Source organism: Chelonoidis abingdonii, chromosome 4, assembly GCF_003597395.2.
Source record: "Chelonoidis abingdonii isolate Lonesome George chromosome 4, CheloAbing_2.0, whole genome shotgun sequence".
Lineage (NCBI taxonomy): Eukaryota > Metazoa > Chordata > Testudines > Testudinidae > Chelonoidis > Chelonoidis abingdonii.
This window is the reverse complement of record NC_133772.1, coordinates 7,669,415-7,676,083: the sequence shown is the minus strand read 5'-3', so window position 1 is coordinate 7,676,083 and position 6,669 is coordinate 7,669,415.

Below are 6,669 nucleotides of genomic sequence, written 5' to 3'. Positions count from 1 at the left end.
TAAATGATTTCTGCTTCTGACTACAAACCCATCTAGTAGAAAGAGGGATTGGGAAAAAAGGCATTTTGACAGGGTGGGCACGAGAGGAAATAACATATTGACATTAACATCAATGGCACTTTATTACATTTGCCCAAAGCGTAAGAGCTAAAGAGAACAAACGTTATTCTAAAGCAAGAAATGCATCTAAATAACTATCTAATTAAACAGCACACGTTGCCCAATTCAGTATTAAGAACGATCATTAGAAAATTTAAATAAGTCCAGCGGGACTCAAATGAAAGAGCAGTGAGTGAGGGAAATGCATTGGCTAGAGATCACCCAATAGCTATAAACAGGGCCCTACCAAATTCACAGCTGTGAAAAACACGTCACGGATGGTGAAATCTGGTCCTTCGTGTACTTTTACTCCATACAATACAGATTTCAGGGGGGAGATGAGCGTTTCTCAAACTGGGAGTCCCAAACCAAAAGGCGGTTCTGGGGAGTTGCAAGGTTGTTGTCGTGGGGAACGCAGTAGTACCATCTTTACTTCTGCGTTGCCTTCAGAGCCGGGCAGCTGGAGAGCAGTGGATGCTGGATGGATGCCTAGCCCTGAAGGCAGTGCCACATTAAACAGCAGCGCAGAAGTAAACGTGGCAATACCATACCGTGACACCCTTGTTTCTGTACTGCTGCTGACAGTGGTGCTGCTTTCGGAGCTGGGCTCCCAGCCACCAGCAGCAGAGCTTCCTGCAGCTGTGGGAGGTTCCTGAAGGTGGGTCTGACACGGGAGCGGCACCTACAAGGGAAGAGGAAGTCCCATCCCTCACCACACTGGCCAGAACCCAGCAGCTGGAGCTTGGCATAAGGTAGGAGCCCTCGGCCAGGGCACCTCCAGCCCTGCCCCTCCTCGGCTCCAGACCAGCGCCCCGGCACTCGGGAGTTAAATGCACCTTGGGATGGCTTGTGGGGGGAACCACGGAATAACCCTACCCTCAACCACAGTACCCTGGGCGGTCATCCATGTCACCCACCCATAAGGCCAGCCCTGCTCCTCCCCAACAGAAAGCGCCCAGCCAGCAGCTGCTGCTCTCTGGCCACCCAGCTCTGAAGGCAGCGCCACCACCAGCAACAGCGCAGAAGCAAGGGTGACAAGAGCATGAGCCCAGTACAATCGCTCTGTTACCTCCCCCATAGCCTCCATTTGCATTGAGACCCCCACAGTTACACCACCATGAAATTTCAAATTTAAGTATCTGAAACCATGAAATCTATGATTTTTTAAAATTCTATGACCGTAAAATTGACAGTGACCTTGGTAGGGCCCTAGCTATAAGAAAGGAAACACATATGGAGTCCCAGTCCCACTCCACAGGCATATGGTTGAAGTTTATATTTCAAATGTTTTCTCTCTTTTGGCCACCTTCTCTATATCTTTAATCAAAGGATAAAAAGTGTTTTAATGAGAGGTGCCAACAGTAACTTGAAATGAAACTGCTGGGCCACTGTCACCTATGTAATGTAGTAACAGAGTACAAAGGTATCGATAACATCGTCTCCCTCGTGGGCCCAAGACACCACAGTGTTACCCACACAACAGATGTTTAGCCATTTATCTCATACTTGGCTAAAGTTCAAGGAAAGGAACTGGGCGGGGTTGGTACTTCCTATTGTTTCTGGTGTGAAGAGTGAAAGACACCACAACTGGTGACAAGGCTGGGAGCCTCACCCAGAGATGCAGTGGGACAGAGAGCGACTGTTAGGCAAATGAAAGTTAAATGACAACTGCACCTCTTTCAGATTTGACAGAGATGCTAGTGGTTATGGTTTGGGGGCAGTATTGGCACAAGCACAAAGGATTTGAGAGGATGGTGGTTTTGTTCAGCAAAAGTCTAGTTCTTCTGAGAGGGCACCACATGGAAGGAACTCCTGCAGTGGTTAAATCTAGAGAATATTTTCATCAGTATTTGTATAGGAGGAATTTTTGGTCAGGACAGACCATTCTTGCCTGCAATGGCTCTAGGTTCAGAAATCCTGATGAACAGCTTGCCATGTGGTTGGGAAAACTGCAATGCTGTGATTTCCCATTCATGCACAAGCCTGGCCATAGGCATAGCAATGCAGATGCCTTGTGTAGATGGCCTTGTTGGAGAAACTAAATGCAAACATTCCCTTAGCAGAAGAGCAAACAATTGTTAGCTCACAGGGATGTGTGTACTAGGGAGTAGATGGTTGCCTCCTCTCATCCAATAATTTTCAGAATTGTGCAAGTTCCCTGTTCATCCACTGTGTGAGGGAGAATATGGTGGGCTTACAACTTTGGCCCGGCTTTTAGGCCTAACTTTGGATAAGCTTGTTTCTAGGCTGTGTTGAACTTTGGTTCAGCTGGTCTCTGTGTATAAGAGGAAGAGAGGAAGGGGACAGAGTGGTGAAAGAATGAAGGAAAGTTGCTTCTGTGTGTCTAGAGGTAAAAGGAGTCACAGTGGAAAGTTCCCAAAACAGAACAATGGCTTTGTGTGTACAAAGGGCATGCGGGGGTAGAAAGATGTGGTCAGGGCCCCAGAGAGAGGAACTGGAATTGGATAAAGGGGAAACCAGGAGATCTGTTAAGTTACAACAGCTAAGCTTGCTGTCGGGACTACAGAAAAGGTGGTAGAACAGTCAAACCACAGACTTGACTGGCAAAGACAATAACCGGAAAAGCCATAGATGGAAAATTAATTGGTCAGCTTGCTTGTTATCAGCATTATATTCCAAATAAGGCAAATAACGTGTAACCAGCGTGCTACGTTTTGCGGTTTTAACCTTTATAAGCATGGTAAAATTTGTAAAAAGCAGAGCAGCCTGCCTCTTGCATGAGGTCATGCTGTCTCTCCCTCCATATATGCTTGTATCAAAATAAAGGAGCCTCAGGCTGTCTGATCTAAAATCAACTGTGTGGTCAATTTTCCACAACAACTGGAATAATGGAAGTGGGGTTGCAGAAATGGACGCCAAAGCAACTAGACACTTCCCAAAGAAAGGACCCTGATGTCAGAATAATGTGTGACTGAAAAATCAATTTGCAAATAGAGCCACCCTGAAATGTAGTGGACCCTCGCTATACTACTGTAAAACCTTTCTGATTTGGAGGTGAAAGATGGAATATTGTATAGGTGATGGGAGAAGCCAGAAGGTGATGGCTACAGGTATCATATGGTTGCACCAAGTACATGGAGAAAAGAGGAATTTTCATTGGACAAGTAGAATTTCTATTGGGCAATGTAGTGGTCCATGGCTGTCCCTCCCCATCAGGCTCTGCCTCACTCCATCAAACAGCCAAGTCATAGGGGCTTGTGAGTCTTTGGCCTAGACTCCTGGCTAGACAGACAACAAGTAACGGTCTATAGCTCAGGCCCTTTGAGTGGGACAGAATCAGAAACAGTCTTCAGTTTAGCCTCCTGGCTAGGGCAGGCAGTGACCACAGTCTGGGGTTCTGCCCCTCAGGGTGGGGCCACGTAATAAATAGTGTTTAGTCCAGGCCTCCTGGCTGGGCTGATGACCTGGACAGTCTCTCGGATCCTTCAGGGGGCACAGCAGGGAGCAGTCTATAGCCCAAAGCTCATGGCTAGGGCCAACAGCAAACAAGACAATATGGAGAGCTCACTACCTTCAGGCTGGGGCAAGCCACAGGTAAGGTGCAGGCCTTCCAGCCTAGTGAGTAGGCCACCACTTCAGAGGTGGGGTTGGCAGGAAGGGGTAGGGGCACTTGAGCCCATCCTACTCCACTCGGTCCCAATCCAGGGCCCTAACAGCTTTCAACCATTGAAAGGGAGGTCCTCAACTGTGTTCTGAACCTCCCTCAGGAACCTATAGATTTGGACCCATGAATCCCTGCACATAACAACTGCCATGGAGATGGACCTTGCAGAAGTTTCCACAGCATCTCAGGACACGTAAAGAGAAGTTCTGGCTCATAAATGACCCTCTAAAATTATGGTCTGAAATTGTTCCTTATGTTCCTCTAGAAGATGTTCGATAAAACTGTACATGTATTTGTGAAACTACATTTTATCATGATTGACTGATAGTTCACAATCTGAAATTGCAGGGTCATAGATGAAAAAGACCTCCTTCCAAAAAAGACCAGTATCTTTTGGTCCTTGTCATTCAGAGTAGACTTGGAGTGGTGTTACTTACCCCACTCATTTACCACATGCACCACCAGGGAGTTAGGTAAGAGCGCAGAAAACAAAATTTCAGAGTCCTTGGGGGGAAAATAATATTTGTATCCACCTGTTTACAAGTTGATGGAACAATAGTGGGTGTTTGCCACACGATCTTTGCAGGGTCCAGCAGCACCTCATGAATGGGTAATGTAACCCTGGTGGGTGTTGCTGACTGTAAGATGTCCAGCAGCTTGCATTGCAAGTCCTTGACCACTTTGACTGGTGTCTGAAGTATGTCAGTTACCCTCTTTATAAGGTCCTGGAATTGCAGAAATTGTTGGTCATGGATGGCGGTGGAAGCCTAACTGCCATAACCACCTAATCTGCAGATGAGGATAAAATAGGAGTTTGAGGGGTGGCCTCCTTATCCACCCTAGACTCCTGTTCCTCTAATATTTCCTCATGTTTGAGGCTGGTTGGGGAGAAGCAGATTGGACAACTCTAGCCTCCCAATGTGACAGTCAGTGATCTAGTAAACTATGGTCAATACACAGCTCCAGGATCCCAACATAGCCTTTGGGAGGCCCACAGGGGAGAGTGAGTGGCATCTAAAGTTGGTTTCACCACCCTTGTCATGCATGAGACTCTTTCCTGTGAGTGTCAAAGAACAGGTTCCTATATGGCTGGGTAGGAAAAACCTGTCCGAGACTGGAGGTCTCCTTCATCCTCCTCGATATCCTCCACCAGGGGGGCCCCAGAAGAAAAGAGTGGAGAGTCCTGCAGTATCAGAAAGTGATGGTAATCTGGAGCTAGGAGTCTCCATACTGCGAGATACTCAGTACCCATGGGCAGTGAGACTTCGGATCCTCCATCACTTACAAGTCCTCAGAATACCTGAATTCTTGAGGTACCAAGTAGGAGATCAGTACCTACGTGGTCACCACAGTACCGTCGATTGGGAGCGTACCAATGCAGGGGCCGATAATGTCTGGCGCCTTCGTTTGCTCAGTACCAAGGGTGCTGAGTGAGGAGGTACCAATGATGGAACTGTGCCAGATGAGACTAGCCTGGAGTAGTGCTTATCTCTGCCCTCCTTGTCCTTCATAAACAGTACTGGGGGCCTGTCAGTGCCATTTTTTTCTTTAGAGCTCCAGGACTTTCCAGCACCGCTGGTACTGGGGGAGCCTTTGCCTGTACCAAGCCCAGAAGTCGAGGCTTCTGACACTGTGGATTTAGTGGAGGACCTGGGTCTTATAGGAGTTGGCTCCTAATGATGAGAGTCTGAGCTCCTCTTCCTTGAAGTTTTTCCTCCACAGCCTTCCCTTTCCTGGGGGAAACCTGCACTAAGGTTGAAGAGGCCATTACTCCACAACACAGGCATTGAGCAATGGAGGAGTGCAAGAGAAAAACGCAGGAAAAAAAGGAGAGGGGAAGATTGGATGGAGAATGACTGAAAAACTGGAATAACACATAAAAATAAATATTTGTCTTCCTGTGTATTATCAGCTCTGTGAGAGGAGTGGGATTTAGTGCAGTTGTTCCTAACCTTTTTGCTGGTGCAACTCCATTGTAATGAATGATTTCCTCCTAGTACCCCAGACAGCATGGAGGACACCATTTTGCAGAGCAATATGGAGTCCTCCGCACAATGTGACCTTGTACGTACGGTGCATGCATGGTCACGCTGGGCAGAGGATGCCATTTTGCAGAGCAATATGGCGTCCTCCATGTATCATGACTCGCACATCCCATACATGCCAGGTCACAATATGAGGAGCAAAGGCATCCTCTGCATACTAGGGATTGCAGCAACCCACCTGTTGATGGTGTGACCCAAAGTTTGGGACCCGCTGGTTTTGTGGGATTTTATCCCAGGTCTGGGAGGAGAGCGGCAGCTGCTACCTGTCCCTGCAAAACCCGAACCTGTTCTTTTAATTCTTCATCCTGCTTTCTACATTCTGAGTGATCTGCCAAATGCCCCTTTTGGCGCAATTCCCTGTTCCTGGGCTACCCGATAAACGCTTTTAAGATTCACAGCCTGTCCCGACCTGCCTAACCTCTCTCCCTCATGCTGGCTGAAATTTATCTGATAATCTCCCAGCCTTCCCTTCATTCCAAGCAGACTGTAAGTGAGAGGGATATTCAAGTTACTTATACCGTAACCTTCCCCTTGATGTTTTAATTCCTCTCTTGGATCCTGTTCCCCTTTTGACCCTTCTTTGAGTCCTACCGGAGTGAATAAGCTCCGCCTTCCCGTTTAGTTAATGTCTTACCAAAGATTCACAAGCTGCCTTGTTACTGTCGACCCATTGTCACTGTTAAATCTTGTGCTTGGGCATGTTGCTATGTGAGAGAGTCTGAATGAGCTCTCCCCGGAAATCTAGTGATGAGCTGGGGAAGAGAACTTCAGGCGCTGATCTTGTTTGCATGGGCACACCCACCCTGGCTAGGCACAAACCATGATGATGAGGCTGCTTTGCCCAAGTGATCACTGTTGGCTGGTCATGGATCAGAAGTCTCTGTTATTGGGGCAGGGGCA